The sequence below is a fragment of the Dipodomys spectabilis genome, unplaced genomic scaffold (genome assembly GCF_019054845.1).
Source record: "Dipodomys spectabilis isolate Male_0828 unplaced genomic scaffold, ASM1905484v1 ptg000002l, whole genome shotgun sequence".
Lineage (NCBI taxonomy): Eukaryota > Metazoa > Chordata > Mammalia > Rodentia > Heteromyidae > Dipodomys > Dipodomys spectabilis.
This window is the reverse complement of record NW_024870679.1, coordinates 16,096,370-16,119,234: the sequence shown is the minus strand read 5'-3', so window position 1 is coordinate 16,119,234 and position 22,865 is coordinate 16,096,370. Positions and strand designations below refer to the sequence as shown.

The 22,865-nt window shown below is 43.2% G+C and overlaps 1 protein-coding gene across 1 annotated transcript in view; it reads right to left on the bottom strand.

Annotated features, from left to right (window-relative positions):
* The window catches only part of Dipk1a (divergent protein kinase domain 1A), a 58,120-nt gene that overhangs the window by 34,939 nt on the left and 316 nt on the right, over nucleotides 1-22,865 (bottom strand). The gene's annotated exons all lie outside the window — the stretch shown is intronic.

Here is a 22,865-nt window from a genome sequence, read left to right as displayed (position 1 = left end):
TGATTTTTTTTTGGGTCCGGTCGTGGGGCCTGAACTCTGGGCCTGGGCGCTGTCCCTCAGCTCTTCAGCTCAAGGCTAGCGCTCTACCACTTGAGCCACAGCGCCACTTCCGGCTTTTTTTCTTTTTGCTTATGTGGTGCTGAGGAATCGAACCCAGGGCCTCAGGCATGCAAGGCAAGTGCTCTACCACTGAGCCACCTTCCCAGCCCTCCAGCTTTTTTCTTATGTGGTGCTGAGGAATCAAACCCAGGGCCTCATGCATGCAAGGCAAGCACTCTACCACTGAGCCACCTTCCCAGCCCCAATGAGTACATTTCTTATGAAGCATTGATGCCTCCTCCTTTGTTTCCCCTTCCCATCCCTTCCCATCTCCCCACCTCCCCAAACCTTTTCATAAAAAAAGAAAAAAAAATAAGAATGAGAACTGAAGATTTATTATTGAGTCTTTGAATTTTTTTTTTTTTTAAATCAGTCATGGGGCTTGAAGTCTGGGCCTGGGCACTATCCCTCAGCATTTCCGCTTAAGGCGAGCACTACCACTTGAGCCACAGAGCCACTTCCAGTTTTAAGTGGTTTGTTGAAGGTAGGAGTCTCACAGTTTCCGGCCCGCGCTGGCTTTGAACCGCAATCCTCAGCCTCCTGAGTATCTAGAATCACAGGTATGAGCAACCCACGCCCGGCCTTTGAAATCTTTTGAGTTATTTGACAAAATGAGCAGTAACTTATCACCAAAAAATATACTCAATGATCTATTAGTGACTTAGCAGATAAATCAGTTAGTCTTCTTTCTGTTTTATTAAGAGCAAAATATTGGAAACAATTTTAATTCCACAAAAATGACAATCCAAGGCTGGGGTGTGGTGGCTCACACCTGTAATCCTAAATACTCGGGAGGCTGAGGTTGCAGTCCTCATCACAGTTCAAAGCCAGCTGGGGCAGGAAAATCCACGAGACTCTTATCTCCAATCAAACACCAGAAAACTGAAAGTGACAGCTGTGGCTCAAAGTGGTAGAGTACTAGTCTTGAGCAAAAGTGCCTGGACAGTGCCTAGGCTCTGAGTTCAAGCCCGATAACTGACCAAAAAGAAAAAAAAAAAGACTATCCAGGTTGAATACTGTCAAAACATTATTTACAACTATGAAAACAAAACAAGGAAACCTTATGGAGATGCTATTTTGCAGGGAAGAGAGCTGGGGAAGAAGTATGATACAAGTTTACTGGAATATAGCATAAACAAGTATGGAGATGTTAACAGTAAAATTTTCCTTATAACTAATAAAAACCAATAAAAATAATTAATTTATATACCGTATGGTTGAAGCAGAAAAATAAAGAACTAGTATCCACTCATTCCCTGAGATAGTGTTATTCAGTCATTTCTCTATCTTAACACAGATAGCAGTGTTTTCCATTGTCCTTTGTGGGCCCCTGGTGGGCTCTGCATCCAGAGAAATGAACCTTTGTAAGAGCTGATGTGGATGAGCAGTATGCCTTCCCTTTCTGAAAGTGGGAGAGGGGCTACTGTGCTAGGGAAGGTGGGCCAGAAGAGCCCACATCACTGCAACTCACATGCAGAGCAGTGTGAGGAACAAGTACCTGGGGAATTTGAGGGTCCTGAAATTGATTCCTCTAAACTACCTATCCTCCATATTCTCTCAAAAGTGCACCCACGCTTAAAGAGTTTGCATGTGCAACCCACAGAATCACCAGCATAGGGAGTGCACAGAAGTGAACAGTAAATACTTTTGTAGTTGTGGGGCTTGAACTCTGGGCCTGGGCGCTGTCCCTGAACTCTTCAGCTAAGATGAGCGCTCTACCAGTTGAGCCACAGCACCACTTTCGGCTTTTTCTGCTTATGTGGTGCTGAGGAATCGAACCCAGGGCCTCATGCATGCAAGGCAAGCACTCTACCACTGAGCCACCTTCCCAGCCTGCACCCTTAAATTTTAGAATAAAAAAATTAGTAGAGATAAGAGTCTCCCAGACTTTCCTGCCTGGCTGGCTTTGAACTGCAATCCTCAGATCTTGGCCTGAGTAGCTAGGATTACAGGCGCCACTGGCGCTCTGCTAGACAGTCAGTACTTTTTGATGAGGAAAAGTGTAATAGCAAAATGACCAGCGCTTGGCTAAGTGGTCAATACTTTTTGATGAGGACAAGTGCAACAGCAAAATGATGAGCACCAAAATAGACACACAAAATACATCAAAGGAGAAACCATACTTGAAAGCTGAGAACCAGACTGAAACAAATTAAGTTGTTGCTTAAAGCATAAAAATTAAGGATTTGAAATTCACCAAACCATTCTGCTATCACTAAAAAGGCTTGTTTATCCCTTCTCTGTCCTAGGGGAGTAAATTATCTTAGGAGTCTATTTCACGGAATGCTGTTTAAAAGCTGATGAAATGTTTAAGTAATTCATTACATTACTACACTCTTTTGCAGGACATAGTATAATCAAACCCAAAATGTGCTAGCATTATAGGTAAAGTGGAAGAGATATTGTTCATTTATAACCTATAGAAATAAGAAACATTTGGGCTGGGGAGGTGGCTCAGTGGTAGAGAGCTTGCCTTGCATGAGGTCCTAGGTTCGATTCCCCACCACCACATAAGTAAAAAAGAAAAAAGCCGGAAGTGCCACTGTGGGTCAAGTGGTAGAGTGCCTAGCCTTGAGCTAAAAGAGCTGAGGGACAGCGCCCAGGCCCACGACCGGACCCAAGAAAGAAAGGAAGGGAGGAAGGGAGGAAGGAAGGAAGGAAGGAAGGAAGGAAGGAAGGAAGGAAGGAAGGAAGGAAGGAAGGAAGGAAGGAAGGAAGGAAGGAAGGAAGGAAGGAAGGAAGGAAGGAAGGAAGGAAGGAAGGAAGGAAGGAAGGAAGACAAAACATTTCTGCTTAATTAAAACCCTAATCTTGAGGAATTTTTTTTGGGGGGAGTCCGGTCGTGGGGCCTGAACTCTAAGTCTGGGCGCTGTCCCTCAGCTCTTCAGCTCAAGGCTAGTGCTCTACCACTTGAGCCACAGCGCCACTTCTGGCTTTCTTTTTTCTGCTTATGTGGTACTAAGGAATCGAACCCAGGGCCTCATGCATGCAAGGTAAGCGCTCTACCACTGAGCCACCTTCCCAGCCCAATTTTTTTTTTAACTAAAGCAAATTGTTGTCATTATACAAGATTTTTTTTTAAGTAATGGTCTTGCTGGTCAAACTTGCTGGTCAGGTATTCCACCAGGCATTCTACCACTGGGCTCAAGGTTTTTTAATATGCTATATATACTTCATACTAATGAAGTACCTTGTGATATTTTGAAATATGTATCCATTCTATTATGTTTAAATAAATCAGGTTAAACACATGTCCTTCTTCCTGATATAATTCTTTCTTCTCATCTTTTGAAATATACAGTATATTACTGCTACCTCTAATCACCCTAAGGTACAAAGGCACACTAGCTCTTCTTATTCTTATCTAATTGAAACTCAATATAGCCTGGTCAACTTTCTCCATTGCTCCATTCCTGCTACTCTCCCCAGTCTCTGGTAACTACCATTCTACTCTCAACTCCAATGACTTTTTTTTTTTTTTTTGGGGGGGGGGGTCAGTTGTGGGGCTTGAACTCTAGGCCTGGGCGCTGCCCTCAGCTCTTCAGCTCAAGGCTAGCACTCTACCACTGGAGCCAGCCCCACTTCCCATTTTTCTGGTAGTTTACTGGAGATAAGAGTTTCATGGACTTTCCTGCCCAGGCTGGCTCTGAACTGCAATCCTCAGATCTTAGCCTCCTGAGTAGCTAGTATTACAAGTATGAGCCACTGATGCCCAGCTTACTTATTTTATATATGATAACCACTTGTATATAGGCTTTTGAGAAATGTCTATCAAGGTTTATCAAGTTATTTGGGGGCTTTCTGGCTGTTGAGCTTTTAGAGTTTCTAATATATTCTAAATATTAATTCTTTGTCAGATATATATTTTGAAATGTTTTTTTTTTTTGGGGGGGTCCAGTCATGGGGCCTGAACTCTGGGCCTGGGTGCTGTCCCTCAGCTCTTCAGCTCAAGGCTAGCGCTCTACCACTTGAGCCACAGTGCCACTTCTGGCTTTTTTCTTTTTTCTTATGTGGTGCTGAGGAATCGAACCCAGGGCCTCATGCATGCAAGGCAAGCACGCTACCACTGAGCCACCTTCCCAGCCCCAATATATTTTGAAAATGTTTTATCCCATCCTGTAGGTGGTCTTTTCACTCTGCTAATGGTTTCTTTTCCTGTATAGCTTTCTGTTTGAATTAATACCATCTGTCTTTTTACTTTTGTTTCCAAGCCATCATATCTTTCTTTCTGTGTTGTTATTTACTCTGAGTCTTTTGTCTTATTTTATTCAAATAATTTGTTAATTCTAAAATACTTACTGGGCTGGAAAGGTAGCTCAGTGGTAGAGCGCTTGCCTTGCATGCCTGAGACCCTGGGTTCGATTCCTCAGCACCACATAAGCAAAAAGAAAAAAGCCGGAAGTGGCGCTGTGGCTCAAGTGGTAGAGCGCTAGCCTTGAGCTGAAGAGCTGAGGGACAGTGCCCAGGCCCAGAGTTCAGGCCCCACGACCGGACCAAAAAATAAATAAATAAAATAAAATAAAATACTTACATAGATAAAAGCCACAAAGACAAATGAGGTAGATAAATATTCTGAAAACAAAATTCCATCAGGACTTCTGACTCAAGATGGTAAGCTGAAGGTATGTTTGCTAATTACTGCCTGTAAAACCATACATAGGAGAGGAAAAGGACACGACAGACTTCCAACACAGAAAAAAGAGAACTAGGGGATTCACTAATGGATAAAAGAAAGTTCTAGTGCTCAAAATGCAAACATAATTGTGTGGATGGATGAGGCAGGCAGAGAAACCCGCAATTCATACTACACCAGGCAACCTAACAAGCGCTGAGAGCCAACTGCTTGCTAAAATGCCAGAGGAATCTAGAGAGCCAATCTGCCCCTTGGAATACCCAAGGGCTCTGAGCTCCCAGCCAACAAGCATAAGGGAAAGTAGGAGTGAGGGTAAGGCTGAAGACAGTAGGAATAATTGAAGATCTGTACCTGTAGCCACACTGGTTGGCTTACCATCTACCTCTCCTATCCCACACAATCACAGGCAGGCTGGCATTAACCCTCAGTCAAAACCCCAGAGAGCAGAAGAAGCAAACAACCCAGGGAGACCACAGCTTCCAGCACTGGTAGTCTGACCAGAGGAAAACTCTCCACAGACACAGGGACCCCAGGGCCTACCACAACTTGCCCTTGAGCAAAGAAGAGGCCCTTGACAGGGCAAAGTCCACCACCCACCCAGGTCAGGTGCCTAGTGGAAAATAAACCAAGTTTTAAAATAGCAGAGAAAATCCACACCTGTTACTCAGCCTGCCTGCCTGCCTGCCTGCCTGCCTTGCTTCCTTCTTCCTTCCTTCCTTCTTTTTTTGGTCGGTTGTGGGGCTTGAACTCTAGGCCTGGACGCTGTCCCTGAGCTCTTCAGCTCAAGGCTAGTGCTCTACCACTTGAGCCACAGCACCACTTCCAGCCTTTTCTGTTTATGTGGTGCTAAGGAATTGAACCCAGGGCCTCATGCACTCTACCACTGAGCCACCTTCCCAGCCCCTCAATCTTTCTATACTGAATAGATAAACAAGGATCACAAGCATATGGAGAAATCCAGCAGCATGAAAGAAGGAGGAGGAGGAGGAAGAGAAGGAAAAGGAGGAAGAAGAGGAAGAGGAGGAGAAGGAGGAGGAGAACAGGAGGAGCAGCAGCAGCTAAGAATAGATATTTAATTTAAAAACAACAACAAAAACTCTTTAAGCCAGGCACAGTGGTTCAGGCCTGTAATCCCAGTACTTGGGAAGTGAAGATTAGCAGGACATGGTGAGAGACCACCCTTTGTCAAAGGTTAAAAAGCCAGACAGTTCTTGCTGTGGTCCTAGCTATGAGTAAGGCTATAGGTAGGTAGAATTGTGGTCTGAAGCCAGCCCCAGGCAAAACTATGACACCATACATAGAAAAATAACTAAAACAAAGGCCTGGAGTTGTAGCTCAAGTGATGGAGTGCCTAAACTCTGAAGGGAATGAAAATAAAGACAAATAAGAAAGTATTTTTAAAATCTATTATAGGAGCCAGGCACTAGTGGCTCACACCTGTAATCCTAGCTACTCAGGAGGCTGAGATCTGAGGATCTCAAAGCCAGCCAAGGCGGAAAAGTCCCTGAGACTCTATCTTCAAATAAACCACTCAGACAACCAAAAGTGGTGCTGTGGCTCAAGTGGTACAGTGCTAGCCTTGAGCTGAAGGATGGTGCCCAGGCCCAGAGTTCAAGCCACTAGACTGACCAAAAAAAAAAAAATCTATTATAGAGGTTAGGGAAGTAGCTCAGTAATAAAGTGTTTATATAGAAAGCTTTGGATTTGATTCCCAACACAGCAAAACAAGCAAAAACCTACTCAAATCAAAACATCAAATAATGCACCTATATGAAATAGGAATAGGAAACTATAACAAAGAAATAAGGGCTAGGGGCTGTGGCTCAGGCCTACAATACTCTAAGAATCATGGCATAAAGCCAACTCTAGGGCAGAAAAGTCCCTAAGGCTCTTATCTGCAATTAACTAGCAAAAAGCCAAAAGTTGAGACTCGAGCAGTAGAGTGCAAGATTTGAGTGGAAAAAGTAAAACACAACATCCTGGACGTGAACTCAAGCTCCAATATTGGTGCAAAAAAAGCCATAATTGAGAGTATAGGAGACATAAAGGGACAATCCAAGACAAATACCATTTGATTAACAAAAGCTCTATAAAGAAGAAAAAGGGAAAGACGGAAGAAAAATTTTCTTTTTCTTTTTTTCTGGAGAATAGGTTTGAACTTGGGAGCCTTGCACTTGCTTAGTTTACTTGCTTGTCTAGTGCTCTACTACTTGAAACATGCCTTTTTTGATGGTTATTTTGGAAATGGAGTCTCATAGACTTTTCTGCTTAGTCTAGCTTTAAGCTATAATCTTCTGGATCTCAGCATCCTGTGTAGCTAGGATTATAGGTGAGAGAAACTGTAAGAAACACATTAACTTATACAAATTCCTGAAGCTGAGTAAGAAAAGATTCAAGTTATAAAATTCAAAGGTTCAGCCCCAATTCAACCAATAAAAGACCCACATCTAACTATTTCTTCAGGAAATTTCAGAGCAAAAAAAAAAAAAAAAGAAAGAAAGAAAAGAAAAGAAAGAGAAAAAATAAAACAAAAAAGAAAGAAAGAAAAAAATTAAAAACTAAATCTGAGCTGGGAAAACAGGTCACTCAAGAAAGAATTCAAGGGGCTGGGAAGGTGGCTCAGTGGTAGAACGTTTGCCTTGAATGCATGAGGCTCTGGGTTCGATTCCTCAGCACCACATAAGCAAAAAGAAAAAAGCCGGAAGTGGCGTTGTGGCTCAAGGGGTACAGCACTAGCCTTGAGCTGAAGAGCTGAGGGACAGCGCCCAGGCCCAGAGTTCAGGCCCCAGACCGGACCCAAAAAAAAAAAAAAGAAAGAAAGAATTCAATTGCTGGGCGCTGGTGGTTCACGGCTGTAATCCTAGCTACTCAGGAGGCTGAGATCTGAGGATGGAGGTTCAAAGCCAGCCTGGGCATGAAAGTCCGTGAAACTCTAATCTCCAATAAACCACCAGAAAACCGGAAGCGGCGCTGTGGCTCAAGTGGTAGAGCGCTAGACTTGAGCTGAAGAGCTGAGGTACAGCGCCCAGGCCCAGAGTTCAGGCCCCACGACCGGACCCAAAAAAAAAGGAAGGAAGGAAGGAAGGAAGGAAAGAAAGAATTGAAAATCAAACTGGCCCTTTGTCAGCAACAGGGATACTAAAAGACAATTAAGCCATGTCTTCAGTTTTTTGAAAATGATTATATTTGGCCCTAAGTTATTTGTTGTTGTTCGTCATGGGGCCTGAACTCTGGGCCTGTGTGTTGTCCCTCAGCTCAAGGCCACTTCCAGCTTTTTCTGCTTATGTGGTGCTAAGTAATCTGACCCAGGGCCTCATGTATGCAAGACCAGCACTCTACCACTGAGCCACCTTCCCAGTCTATGCCCTAAATTTAACACTCAGCTCAACAAAAAAAAAATACTAGGTAACAATAAAGTCAGTTTTAGACATGAAATCACTCAGAAAGTTTACTTCCCATATATACTTCCTAAAAAGCTGATTTCAGGATATACTTTAGTAAGATGGTAAGGTAGAAGAAGACTCGGGATGCTGAGAACAGTGACTATAATCCACAGAGAGGAGGGAAATCCTGGGAAAACAGTTAAGTAGTAGGCCCAGGAAATCATTTGCTCATCCTAAGAACTGGATAATGGAGGAGAGAAGCATCTGATAGGGGGAAAAAGTATGGGGGTGAGGTGGGGAAGATTCTTTGGAACCTAAAATATAACCCAGAATATGGAATAACTATACTAAAGATAGATTATACCAGAAAAAAATAATAAAGGAAATTAGAAACTATCTGGAATTTTTGCTGGAAACCATTTTAAAATTAATTTACTTTATTGTTATTATAGAAGTTATATACAGAGGATTACAATTACATGAGTAAGGGAGTGAGTACATTTCTTATCATACTGTGTCTTCTGTTCCCTCATTCTCTCTCATAATAGAAACTACCTGGAATTTTCGCTGGAAAACTTTTTAAAATTAATTTACTTGTTACTATAGAAGTTATGTTCAGAGGGATTACAATTACATGAGTCAGGGAATGAATACATTTCCTATCATACTGTTTTCTGTTCCCTCATTCTCTCTCATAATGTACAATAAAGTCTATGATTTTTATAGTTGTTTTTGTATGAATTATTTGATATGCACTCCAAACTTTATATCCCACTCTTTTTTTTTTTTTGGTCAGTGGTGGGGTTTGAATTCTGGGCCTGAGCACTGTCCCTCAGCTCTTCAGCTCAAGGCAAGTGCTTTACCACTTGAGGCACAGCACACTTCTGGTTTTCTGGTGATTAATTGGAGGTAAGAGTCTCAGAGATGTTTCTGCCTGGGCTGGCTCTGAACCATGTTTCTCAGATCTGTCTTCTGAGTAACTAGGATTACAGGTGTGAGCCTTTCTGGGTTTTTTTTTTAGGTCTAAGACCAGGACTCAAATTCAATAATTGGTACTTTCATTTATTGGCTGGCATTCTTCCAACTGACCCACACATCCAACTCCTGGAATTTTTTTTTCCCAGTCCTGGGGCTTGAACTCAGGACCTAGACACTGTCCTTGAGCTTCTTTTATTATTTTTCTTTTTTTTTTTGGTCGGTCATGGGGTTTGAACTCTAGGCCTGGGCACTGTCCCTGAGCTCTTGAGCTCAAAGTTAGCTCTACCACAGTGCCACAGCACCACTTTGGACTTTTCTGTTTATGTGGTGCTGAGGAACCAAACCCAGGACCTCATGCATGCAAGGCAAGCACTCTACCACTGAGCCACTTTCCCAGCCCCTTTTATTATTTCTTCTGCTCAAGGCTAGCACTTTACCACTTGAATTACAGTGCCACTTCTGGCTTTTTCTGTTTATGTGGTACTGAGGAATTGAACTCAGGGCTTTATGCTAGGCAAGCACTCTACCACTAAGCCACATTCCTAGCCCTGGATTGATTGATTGATTGATTTTATTGTCAGTCGTGGAGCTTGAACTCTGGGCCTGGGCGCTGTCCCTCAGCTCTTCAGCTTAAGGCTAGTGCTCTACCACTTGAGCCACAACGCCACTTCTGGCTTTTTCTACTTATGTGGCACTGAGGAATCGAACCCAGGGTCTCACACATGCAAGGCAAGTACTCTACCATTGAGCCACCTTCCCAGCCCTGGATTTTTTTTTTTTTTTGCTGGTCATGGGGCCTGAACTCTGGGCCTGGGTGCTGTCCCTCAGCTCTTCAGTTCAAGGCTAGCGCTCTACCACTGGAGCCACAGCACCACTTCTGGCTTTTTCTGTTTATGTGGTGCTGAGGAATTGAACCCAGGGCCTCATGCTTGCAAGGCATGCACTCTACCGCTGAGCTACCTTCCCAGCCCCCCCCCCCTTTTTTTTAATGAGAGAAAAAAGGAAGGAAAAGACAAGATGGTTAAATTTCAAATATAAAGTGTGTGTGTGTGTGTGTGTGTGTGTGTGTGTGTGTGTATGTTGTGTATACAATTCAATCATAAGGAACTAATGAAGTATGAGTAAAAAGGATCCATTTACTATTAATATTAGAATCCAAAAAGCCTCAGGGTCACTACCAGCTCTAGAGAGATGAAAATGTAATCTTAGAATACAAATTGGCTCTGCACTAAATAATATTTATAGAATCCTATTTTAAGAGGTACTAAAATTAGAGATCTCCTTCATCTCTAGACAGAAATACTTTGATATGTTTGGTCTCAAGCTATAAATCTCAGGATGCAAAGAGAAAGAACAGTCAAGTGTTTCACTCTCCTTTTATTTTTTTATACAAAGCATCAAATGATACCTAGTTCCTACCTGCAATGCTATCTCTGAAGGTGAATCAGTCTTATTCAAATGGTTCTATGCTTGAAAACTACCTTAGTTCACTTGGAATAGTTGAAAAGCAGAAGACAGAAGAAATGTCTGCTTCCTGCAGCTGAGCATAGCCAGGTAACCAATCCAAAAGAGAAGTAAACCAACTACTAAGGAGAAATTATAGTCCATTGTGATGTCAAATATAACCGTTACTTAACAAGGGATCTCTAAGACTAGGTTTTAAGCTAGTACTCTTTTAGGCAAACGTCAGAACACAAGCAAGCATTATTTCTAAATTTAAAAAAGGGACTTTTATCGGGAATTTGTAAACGACACATGTTCTTTTCCCTCCTGGCAGTTACAGGGCATAGCTTCTGGGAAGGGACAAATCCTTGCAGTAATGTACTTAATAACAAGAGGCAATTGTTAAGGTCTGTTAATTCCACTTGTTTCTCACGATTAAGAAAATAAGTACAAGCTGCAGTCTGTGGGTCTCAGGTTCATAAGGGACATTGTTTTTTTATGGATGAAGAGGCAGGGCTATAATAATATAATATTCTCTATAGTTTTATATCTTAGATTCAACTTATATTGAAACTTGGTTGTGGTAATAGAACACAATATAAATGTTACCAACCTTTATACTACAAAAGTATAGGTGATGGAAAGAGTGAAGTAAGCTGGGCACCAGTGGCTCATACCAACCAACAGAAAACTGGAAGTGGCACTGTGGTTCAAGTGGTAGAGTACTAGCCTTGAGCTAAAGAGCTCAGGGACAGGGTCCAGGCCCAGAGTTCAAGACCCATGACTGACCAAAAAAAAAAAGAGGATGAGATCTGAGGAAGTCCATGAGACTCATTGCCAATTAACCACTAGAAAACTGGAAGTGGCTCTGTGGCTCAAAGTGGTAGAGTGCCTTGAGCAAAAAAGTTCAGGGACAGTGCCCAGGCCTTAAGTTCAAGCCTCACAACTGACAAAAAAAAAAAAAAAGGAACTGTCAGCCAAGTATTGAGTACATGCCTGCAATCTCAGCACTTGGGAGGTTAAGGCAGGAGGATCTTAAGTTCAAGACCAGACTGAGCTATATAGAAAACCTATCTAAAAAAAAGATGCACCTGCAGAACACAGAAAGGCAGATAATGAGATAACTATGTAAAGAAGTACAGTACCCATTTTTTTTTAATGCAAAGTCACAGCCAGGTGTTTGTGGCTCATGCCTATAATCCTAGGTACTCAGGAGATCTGAGGACTGTAGTTCAAAGCCATCCCAGACAGGAAAGTCTGTGAGACTCTTATCTTGAATGAATCACCAAAACTGTTTGGAAGTAGAGCTGTGGCTCAAGTGGTAGAACACCAACCTTGAGTACAAAAGCTCAAGAACAGTGCCCAGACCCTGAGTTCAAGTCCCAAGACCAGCACACACACACACAAAAAGAACAAATAAAAATGCAAAGTAATGGGCTGGGAAGGTGGCTCAATGGTAGCATGCTTGCCTTGCATGCATGAAGCTCTGGGTTCGATTACTCAGCACCATATAAACAGAAAAAGCCAGAAGTGGTGCTGTGGCTCAAGTGATAGAGTGCTGGCCTTGAACAAAAGAAGCTCAGGGACAGTGCCCAGGCTCTGAGTTCAAGCCCCAGAATCGGCAAAATGAAAAAAATAAGAAAAAATAGGTTTTTTTCATTAAAGCAATTCTCACTGTCACTCTGTCATTCTGTCTCTTGCATACACACTTTATTGCTGAACTACAAATAAGTATATTTAATGCATATATTTATTATGATCTACATAAGCTTATGCCTATAATTGGTTATATGTATGCTGTTATTTGTACAGAGAAACATATATAATAATTATCTTGAATATATCCTATAAGAAGAGGATATGCTTATTATAAACTAAATAATAAAGTCCCTGGCTATTCTGTGTTTTGTTTTGTTGCAAGTTATGGGGATTGAACAAGGCCTCAACACTGTCCCCAAACTGCTTTTGCATAAGGCTTAGCACTCTACCACTTAAGCCATAGGGCACTTCCAGCTTTTTCTGTGTATGTGGTTCTGAGGAATTGAATCCAGGGCTTCATGCATGCTAGGCAAGCACTCTACCGCTAAGCCACATTCCCAGCCCATAAGTATGTCAAGGCCAGATGGGACTGATGGATGGATGGATATATAGATATAGCAAGACATTGTGTCAAAAAAAAAAAAAAAACCTGCACAATTTAAGTTATATAAAGCACTTAAGGCAACCAAACTAATAGGAACAGAAAATAGGATGTGGTTACCAACGACTGGAGGGTAAGAAGGAAATAGTGAGTTGTGTTCAGTGGTAAAGTTTCAATTTTGCCTTGACTGATAATCCTCTTGCCTCTACTCCTGAGTATGGTCATTCTGTTTTTCAATTTTTTTCAGTGCTGGGGATTTAACCCAGGACCTTGCACATGCTGGCCAAATGCTGTAACACTGAACTATAATGTATTGCTAAGCCACATTTCCAGCCCACATACTTATGGGCTGGGAATGTGCATAGAGTTAACACTACTATACTATATATTTAAGATGGTGAATTTATCTCACATATTTTGACCACAATAAAAAAAAGCAAACAAAACCACAACCATAATATCAACACCACACCTCAACAGGTAATTATTTAATGTTATTAAATATCTAACAACAAAGAAAGCTTTTGGGTATTTGTCAGTCATAGGGCTTGAACTCAGGGCTTGGGCTTGGTCCCTGAGCTCTTTTGTTCAAGGCTAGTGCTCTACCACAATGAGGCACAGAAACACTTTTGGTATTCTGGTGGTTAACTGGAGGTAAGAGTCTCACAGCTTTTCCTGCTGAGGCTGGCTTTGAACTGTGGTCCTTGGATCACAGACTCCTTAGTATCTGTGATTACAGGTGTGAATCACCAGCACCCATAGAAAGAATGTATTTCTAAAGATAAATCTAGCCAGGCACTTGTGGCTCATGCCAATAATAACAGCCACTCAGGGGGAGACCTGAGGATAGTGGTTCAAAGGCAACCTGGACAGAAAAGTCCCTGAGACTCTTACCAACAATGAACTAGCAAAAAGTCAGAAGTGGAGGTGTCCCTCAAATGGTAGAGCACCAGCCTTAACAGAAAAAGTCTACCTAGAACACAAGGCCTTGAGTTCAAGCCCGAGTTTCTGCAAAATAAATAAATACAAATTCACCTACTAATACTGGTTGTTAAAAACATATTCATATTATAGCTGGGTAGAGATGGCATATTCCTGTAATCTCAGCCTGGGAAACATTGCAAGACCCCACACAGCAACAACAAAAGGGTAAGGGCATGCCACAAATGATCAGAGCACATGCCTAACCAAGTACAAAACCTTGAGTTCTAATCCAAACACTGCCAGCAATTTAGTTTAAAAAAAATTGCATTATACTATCTTTTTTTCTAAAATCACACTTCATAAACTAAAAGATTTTTTTGGCCAGGTGCTGGTAGCTCATGCCTGTAATCCTAACGACTGAGCAGAGATCTGAGGATCTCAGTCAAAGCCAGCCTGAGCAGAAAAGTTCATAAGATTCTTTTTTTTTTTTTGGTCGTGGGGCCTGAACTCTGGGCCTGGGTGCTGTCCCTCAGCTCTTCAGCTCAAAGCTAGCGCTCTACCACTTGAGCCACAGCGCCGCTTCCGGCTTTTTCTGTTTATGTGGTGCTGAGGAATTGAACCCAGGGCTTCATGCTTGCAAGGCAAGCACTCTACCACTGAGCCACCTTCCCAGCACCTTCTGTAAGATTCTTATCTCCAATTAATAACCAAAAAAACAAAAGTGGAGCTGGCTCAAGTGATAGAGCACTAGCCTTGAGCATAATGACGCTCAGGGGAAGCACCAAGGCCCTGAGTTCAAGCCCCAAGACTAGTACAAAACAAAGAGATTTTTTTTAGCTGTTAGGTACATTTTTAAATGTCCTTCCTTTTCATTTCTACTGGTATCTAGCTGTTTTTTAGGCCAGTATTGGGACTTGAACTTAGGGCCTTGTCCCCCTGTTCAGGCTGGTGCTTTACCACTTGAGCCATACTTTTGGCTTTTCTTCTGGTTATTTAGAAATAAGAATTTCTTCGTTTTGTCTGTTCCAGCTAGCTCCAAACCATGATCCTCAGATCCCAGACTCCTGAGTAGCTAGAATTATAGGCAGAGCCACTAGCACCAGGCTAGAATTCACCCTTCTTCTTCCTCCTCCTCCTTTTTTTTTTTTTTTTTTGGTCAGTTGTAGGGCTTGAACGCAGGGCCTGGCTGCTGTTCCTGAGCCTATTTGTGCTATAGGCTAGTGCTCTACGACTTGAGCCACAGTGCCACTTCCAGTTTTTGAGTGGCTAATTGGAGATAAAGAGTCTCATGGGGACTTTTCTGCCAGGGGTGGCTATGAAACGTGATCCTCAGATCTCACCTACTGAGTAGCTAGGATTACAGTGGCTAGAATTCACCATTTCTAACAAGGACAGAAAAAGTTACATGAGAGGCTGGGAAGGTAAGCTCAGTGGTAGAGCACTTGCCTTGCATGCCTGAGGCACTGGGTTCGATTCCTCAGCACCACATAAGCAAAAAGAAAAAAAGCCAGAAGTGGCAATGTGGCTCAAGTGGTAGAGCGCTAGCCTTGAGCTGAAGAGCTGAGGGACAGCGCCCAGGCCCAGAGTTCAGGCTCCAAGACTGGAACCCCCCTCCCCCCCCCAAAAAAAAAAGATTTGTTTTTTGAGGCAAGGTCTCACTATTCCAGTCTGGCCTTGAACTCCCAATCCTCCTGTCTCAGATTCCTAATTGTTGTTGTTATAAGAGAGTGCCCCATTGTCTGCTGCAAGCTTGAATTTAAGATACTGTGGATGGACATACTCTCTATACACACTACACACATAATTTCAGAAAGTTAATCATTGATCAGAAGTTTATTTTCAGGCAGAGGCAAAAAAGTTGTGACAAAAAAAGCAAGAGCCTGGCGGGGGAGGGGGGAGGCTGGGAAGGGATGTGAAGGGTAAACAAAGGAGGAGGCTGCAATGCTTGGTAAGAAATGTACGTATTATCCTGCCCATGTAATTGTAACCCCTCTGTACAGTATGTTCACAAATAAAATTAAATTAAAAAAAAAAAAAAGCAAGAGCCATGCCAGGCGCTGGTGGCTCACGCCTGTAATCCTAGCTACTCAGTAGGCTGAGATCTGAGGATCGCGGTTCAAAGCCAGCCCGGGCAGGAGAGACCGTGAGACTCCAATCTCCAATAAACTACCAGAAAACCGGAAGTGGCGCTGTAGCTCAAGTGGTAGAGCGCTCGCCTTGAGCTGAAGAGCTGAGGGACAGTGCCCAGGCCCAGAGTTCAAGCCCCACAGCTGACCAAAAAAATAAAAAATAAAAAAAAAGCAAGAGCCTTCTTCCTCTATGGCTTTTCAGGAATAAAGACAAATCAACAACTCAAATTATCCATAGATTTTTTTTTTTAATCCTGAAGACTGAGAATGGGCAAGAAATCATATTACACTTACTGCACTATTTTATCAACACTGGCACTATTACCAGTGAATCTACATCAGTGACCGGATCTGAAACTAAATCCCAAACAAGATACAGTAAGCCATAATGAATGAAACAAAGTATTTGAAAAAATAGTTACAATATAGGCCAACATACCAGGCATTAGAAATGTTACATGGGTGCTAACATTCTAATAAATCAAGCCATCTATTCATTTATGACAGTCCTACTGAATGCATGAAAATTGCCACAGCAGTCCTGAGTCTGCCTCTAGCTGGGTGCTGATAGCTCATGCCTGTAATCCTAGCTACTCAGGAGGCTGAGATCTGAGGACCACAGTTCAAAGCCAGCCTGTGCAGGAAAGTCTATGAGACTCTTATCTCTAATGAACCACCAAAAAACTGGAAGTGGCACTGTGGCTCAAGTGATAGAGCGCTTGCCTTGAGCTGAAGAGCTCAGGGACAGCGCCCAGGCCCAGAGTTCAAGTCCCATAACCAAAAACAAGAATAACAAAAAGAGTCTGTCTCAAAACAGTTTAAATTTTTGCTATCTAAATCTAAAGAGCTTGGAAATCATAAAATACCCAGATTCTATTAGAGTTGTACCATTCTATTAGAATTTTATCATCTTTTCATATGCAACAGAGTGTAGGCAGAGTGACTGGAATGGAAAATGTGTATAATCTAAGTAGAGCAAATTACTCTAAATTGTCTTAACTTTCATTCTTCAAGGACTTAATGATAGTGAGGAGGAAGGAGGTATTCTAACAAAACCTAACAAATTATAGGGCTTCTGCATTATCAAGCCTCACTCAAACTGAGTAAGCCCTAACAAAAGCAGATCACGATTTGTAGAAAACACACTGCTAAAAACATGAAATGCAGGTGCTAGGCTGGGTTACCACATGCAGGAAGACACAGTGTAATGGTGAGTTGAACAAAAATGCAACCTAAAAATGGCTTAAGCTAGTCAACGCATACATATAGTTCCTACCTCAGAGGCAAGACTCATTCAATATGCTACAATCTATTCTGGTCAGTCCAGAAAGTGCTATTTTCTAGGTAAGTTTTCTTTCTTTCCTTCCTTTTCTTCCAGAAAGTGCTATTTTCTAGGTAAGTTTTCTTTCTTTCCTTCCTTTTCTTTTCTTCCTTCCTTCCTTCCTCCATCCCTCCCTCCCTCCCTTCCTTTTTTTTCTTTTCTATGGTCATAGAGCTTGAACTCTGGGCCTGGACACTGTCCCTCAGCTCTTCAGCTCAAGGCTAGAGCTGTACCACTTGAGCCACTGCGCCATTTCCAGTTTTCTGAGTGGTTTATTGGAGATGAGTCTCATGGACTTTTCTGCCTGGGCTGGTTTTGAACTTTGATGCTCAGATCTCAGCCTCCTGAGTAGCTAGGATTACAGGTGTGAGCCCCAGTGCCCAACTTCCAGGTAAGTTTTCAACAAAGCAGATGCAAAGGATGGAGCTATAAATTAGCTTGTTCTGACAGGATGCCTTGCCATAAGAAACTTGCTGCTCAAGTATATGTTTGTTGGCCAGCTGTTTGGAAGAGGTCCCAAGTCCTCCTAGCTATCAGGGAGGTAGACTGTGTCTTTACTGCTCCCCTGGAAGCAAATGTCCCCTGCACCAAAAAGCTGGCAATGATGGAACATGTAGCAAGGAGCAGAAACAAGGATCACATTCATGAGAAGTCATTTCTTACCTTCCTTCCGTCCTCTCTTCCTTCCTTCACTCCCTCCATCCCTCCCTCTGTCTTTCCTTTTCAGCTTCATGGAACTATAATTTATAAACTCATTTAAAGCATACAATTCTATAGTTTTTCATATTCAGAGTTGTGCAACCATCACCACTATCAATTCTAGAACATTCCCACCCCCTTATAGCCTCCTACCTATTTACTAGTCACTCTTCATTTTCCACACCCCTCCTAGCTCTGAGAAACCACTGATTTATTTTCTGTCTCCTAGATATGCCCATTTTGGTTATTTCCTAGTAATGGAATTATACAGTAAGTTCTTTTGTAACTGGCTTTTTTCATATATTTAATATTTTCAAGGTTCAGCCACCCACATTAAGATATGTATCAGTACTTCATTGCACTTTATTGCTGAGCATTATTCTACTAGTGGCAGGAATACATACACAAGTTCTTTTCTTCATGAACAATAGAATTTCTTTTGCCATGTAAATAAAGGTAGACATAGGGTTTGGGTGCCTACATTTAGCCCATAAATACCTATTACAGGTGAAATTGTATCAGAATTACAAAAGGCTAAATTCTCTAGAAGTACTACCACAGTGATATCTAGATTAATAAAATACTGAAAATGGAGCTTCTTTTTAAGTAAGCCAAATGCTTAAAAGTTGCAGATGGGGAGAAAAAAGAGAATCTGACCAGGCATTGGCAGCTCATGCCTGTAATCTTAACTACTCAGAAGACTGAGATCTGAGGATCTTGGTTTGAAGCTAGCCCAGGCAGGACAATTCCTGAAATTCTTATCTCCAATTAACTACCCCAAAAGCCCTAAGTAGAGCTGTAGCTCCATGGCAGAGAGCTAGTCTTAAGCAAAAGAGCTCAGGGACTGAGTTCAAGCCCCAGGACCTACCTACACACACACACACACACACACACACACACACACACACACACACACACACACACGCACACGCACGCACACACGCGCGCACACACACACACACACCACAACCTGCCAGCCCTAAGACCTCAACATCTTAGGACATAACTGATCTTTGACCCTATCTAGTTGAAGACAAAAAAAAAATTACAAGTATCCAAAGCTAGGGCTGGGAAGGTGGCTCAGTGGTAGAGTGGTTGCCTTGCATGCATGAGGCCTTGGGTTCAATTCCTTATCACCACATAAGCAGAAAAAGCCAGATGTAGTGTTATGGCTCAAGTAGTAGAGCACTAGCCTTGCTTGAGCTGAAGAGCTGAGGGACAGTGCCCAGGCCCAGAGTTCAGGCACCAGGACTGACAAAAAAAAAAAAAAAGTATCCAAAGCTAGCCCCATCCTCTTGCTACATCCTCATCTCACCCACTCTTTGAAATAAATTCATTTCCTTCTTGTACTTTGTATCCTTCCCCTACCCACAAACCAAACAAGATCTCTTAAACTTGAATAATCACAACCTCATTCTAAATCAAAATACATTCATGCAGAAATGTTACTTATCCAGACATTTGTATTCTAAGATTTTCTCCCAAAACATGAGCATTAGTTTCTCCGCTATGAAGAATTTCTGACAAACAAGCTGGTAAGAGGAAAGTTTTTTATTTCGTTTTTGTCAAGAAATCCTTTGAAGTCCCAATAAACACTCTCCATGGGCAAATAAAATTTAGTCAGTGCTCCAGAGATGAAGTGTAACCAAGAAGAAGGTTGCAAAAAATATCACATTGTTCTTAATTTTTTTTAGGCATGAAAATGGTATAATATTTACATCTGAGAATTTTGTTGTTTTTTAGAATGCATACCTTTGATTGAGATGATATGACTGATGTCTGAAATTTGCTTTTAAATTCTTTAGTTGAAAAGAGGTATGGGGTGGGGAATGAAATAATACTGCTAATTGTTGAGGTCAGGTAATGGGTACATACAGTTCATCATTTTTTATGTATGTATAAAAAATTCTCACGGTGAAATACCTGTTGTGTACCGTTCATTCAGCCTTTTGTTCCTCTTTTCCTGCAGAGCAATTACTCCTCACCACACATTCTTAAGATTATGTGATTAAAGTCTGTTTCCCTGACTAGATCTTAAGCATGATGTGGATCACAAAGGTGACTGTGCACCTCCCTCTGGATCCTCCACAGTTTCTGCCATGTGACAGGCATCCAACAAATATGAATTAAGTACTTGACTGAATCCATAAGCCATAGTGTACATCTAGGTAAATAAACGCTCAAAAAGTAAACGTTGGCCCTGTTCTCATGCCCCATGCTGTTACTAAAGGAACATGATTTTATTTTCAAGAAAAGAAAAAGAACTGTACCTATGACTTCAACCTTCAGTACTTAGTGGCTGAGAAACTAGTTGTACAGTAGCTTCTCAGTTGAAAATAGGTTGATTTTGCCCAAAACAATTTTGAGGTTAAAGTATCTAGTGGTAGAGAACATACAAGAAGTTTGGGGCAATGGGGAGGGAATGGAGAAGGTAGGACACCTGAGTAATCTAAAGACTTTTAAAAAAATAACTAGGAGCTGGGATTGTGGCTTAGTGGTAGAGTGCTTGCTTAGTATACATGAAGCCCTGGGTTCCATTCCTCAGTACCACACAAACAGAAAAAGCCAGAAGTAGTGCTGTGGCCCAAGTAGTAGTATTAGCCTTGAGCAAAATGAAGCTCAGGGACAATGCCCAGGCCCTGAGTTCAAGTTCCAGAACTGGCAAAAAAAAAAAATTAAATTGAAACAATATAGTGAGCGATAACAAGAAAATTCATAGAGAAAATAGCTACCAATACTAAGATGGTATTTTAAACACTAGCCTCTTGGAATTTCAGGTTTGGAAAATCTTTCTTTTTTGTCCTATAATACTATAGCCTATAAAGTTTCCGTCTAAGAGATACTTTATACAGAAATAGACTACTAAAATGCCACTATTGGGGCTGGGAAGGTGGCTTAGTGGTAGAGTGCTTGCCTTGCATGCATGAGACCCTGGGTTCGATTCCTCAGCACCACATAAGCAAAAAGAAAAAAAGCCAGAAGTGGCGCTGTGGCTCAAGTGGTAGAGCGCTAGCCTTGAGCTGAAGAGCTGAGGGACAGCGCCCAGGCCCAGAGTTCAGGCCCATGACCAGACCCAAAAAATAAAAATAAGTAAAATAAAATAAAATGCCACTATGCCTTAAAATCCTTTTGAAATGCTAATTTCTGATATTACCTTAGTTTGGTAATAGCAATGTTCAAATAAAGAAATTCAGGATATGGGAATGTGGTTTAGTGGTAGAATGCTTGCCTAGCATGCATGAAGCCCTGGTTTTGACTCCTTAGTACCACATAAACAGAAAAAGCCAGAAGTGGAGCTGTGGCTCAAGTGGTAGAGTGTTAGTCTTAAGCAAAAGAACCTCAGGGACAGTGCCAGGCCCTGAGTTCAAGCCCTAGAACTGACCAAAAAAAAAAAAAAAAAAGAAGTAGACCTGTGGCTCAAAGTGGTACTGCAGCGCTGGGCTTCCGCAAAGACCTCAGGGTCTGAGTTCAAGCCCCACAACCACCCTTCCCCCCTCCCCGCCGGCCCCCCCCCCCCGCAAGAAAAATTAAAAAAAAAAAAAAGAATCATTGCCATTATAACTAAATTTAGTCAATCTGAAATACCTAACATTACAGAGCCAAAGAAGGTCAGTCACAGGATGAAGTCTGGCTCAAGTGGTAAAGAGTGCCAGCCATGAATGAAAAAGCTGCTGCAAGGCCCTGAGTTCAAGTCTGGGGAATGGCAAAAGAAAAAAAAAGGGGGGGGGGGGGGAGATGCCACAATCATATATCCGCGGAAAGCATTATTTTGTAACCAAAATCATCAAAGTCTAAGAAGGTCTACATCTAAATTCGAAGAATTATTATTATTATTAGATAGACTGTTTTAGTGAAAACATTTTAAATATCCTAAGATACTTTAACTGACATGAAGGGTTCCCTAGCCCTGGGTTGGTTTCCAGACTGGATTATAAAACTGTCACTCAAACTGCAATTACCAGGGGCTGCAAGAAAGAGAACATTCAGATGTATTCTTACAACCTTTGGCATCAGACTGGCCAAACCATGCTTCCAAATCTGCAGTCCATCCTTGCTTTAGAGTAATAACCTACCTCTATCATTTTCAAGCAAAACAAAAAAAAAATCACAGTTTACTTGCCCTGGATGGTTCCTTCTCTCAACTTTTTAACAATCACTGGTTTCCAGCCCACCAACCAGCCGACTCCAACAAACCACCCACCTAAACCCCCTCAGGTCTGGGTAACCTGAGAGGCGAAGGAAGCGCGTCGGGCGCGTGCGGCCGCGGTTCGGCCGACCCGGGCGAGGCACGCGCGGCCTCGCGAGCGACGCGGCTCGGCGCCCGGCGGCTCGCGCGGGCTCCGGGGGTCCCCCTGGTGACCGCGCGGAACGCCCAGGCCTGGGCAAGGGTTCGAAGGCAGCCCCGGCAGCCCGGCGGGGCGGGGGGGGGGGGGGGGGGAACCATGGAAAATCAACACGCCGACGGCACACACGACACGACTGCGAATTACGCGTGTGCGGCTGCGGGGAGGGGGGGGACTGGGGTGGAGACGGGCTCGCCGCTGCCCCCCGCCCGCCCGTCCCTCACTCCGCGTCCGAGGCCAGGGGTTCCCGAACCCCGACCTCCCAACTCCCCCCCCCCCCCAGCCCAGGCCGCCCGTCCCTCACCCCGCGTACGCCGCCCGGGACTCCGGGACCCCGACCTCATCCCCCCCCCCGCCACACACACACACACACACACACACACACACACACACACACACACACACACACACACACACACACACACACACACACACACACACACACACACACACACACACAGGCGCGAGCCGCTTCCCGGCTCCGGGTGCACCTCGGGGAGGACAGATTGTCCCTAATTGTTTGGAAAGATGGAGGAATGGCACCCCAGACAGCGGGATACGGGAGAGGGACGACAGAAAGCACCGGGGAGACCGGGGAGAGGACGGCGGCACGTGCCGAACTCCGGCCGGGGAAAGCGGAGACGACGCGCGGGGGGTCGCACCCGGGAAACGCGCCGGGCTCGGGCGGGTTACGACCTCGGGGCCCCCGGCCCCCCCCACACGCACACCCCGCCGTCCGGCCGAGCCACGGGAGGAAGGGAGGGAGGGCCGCG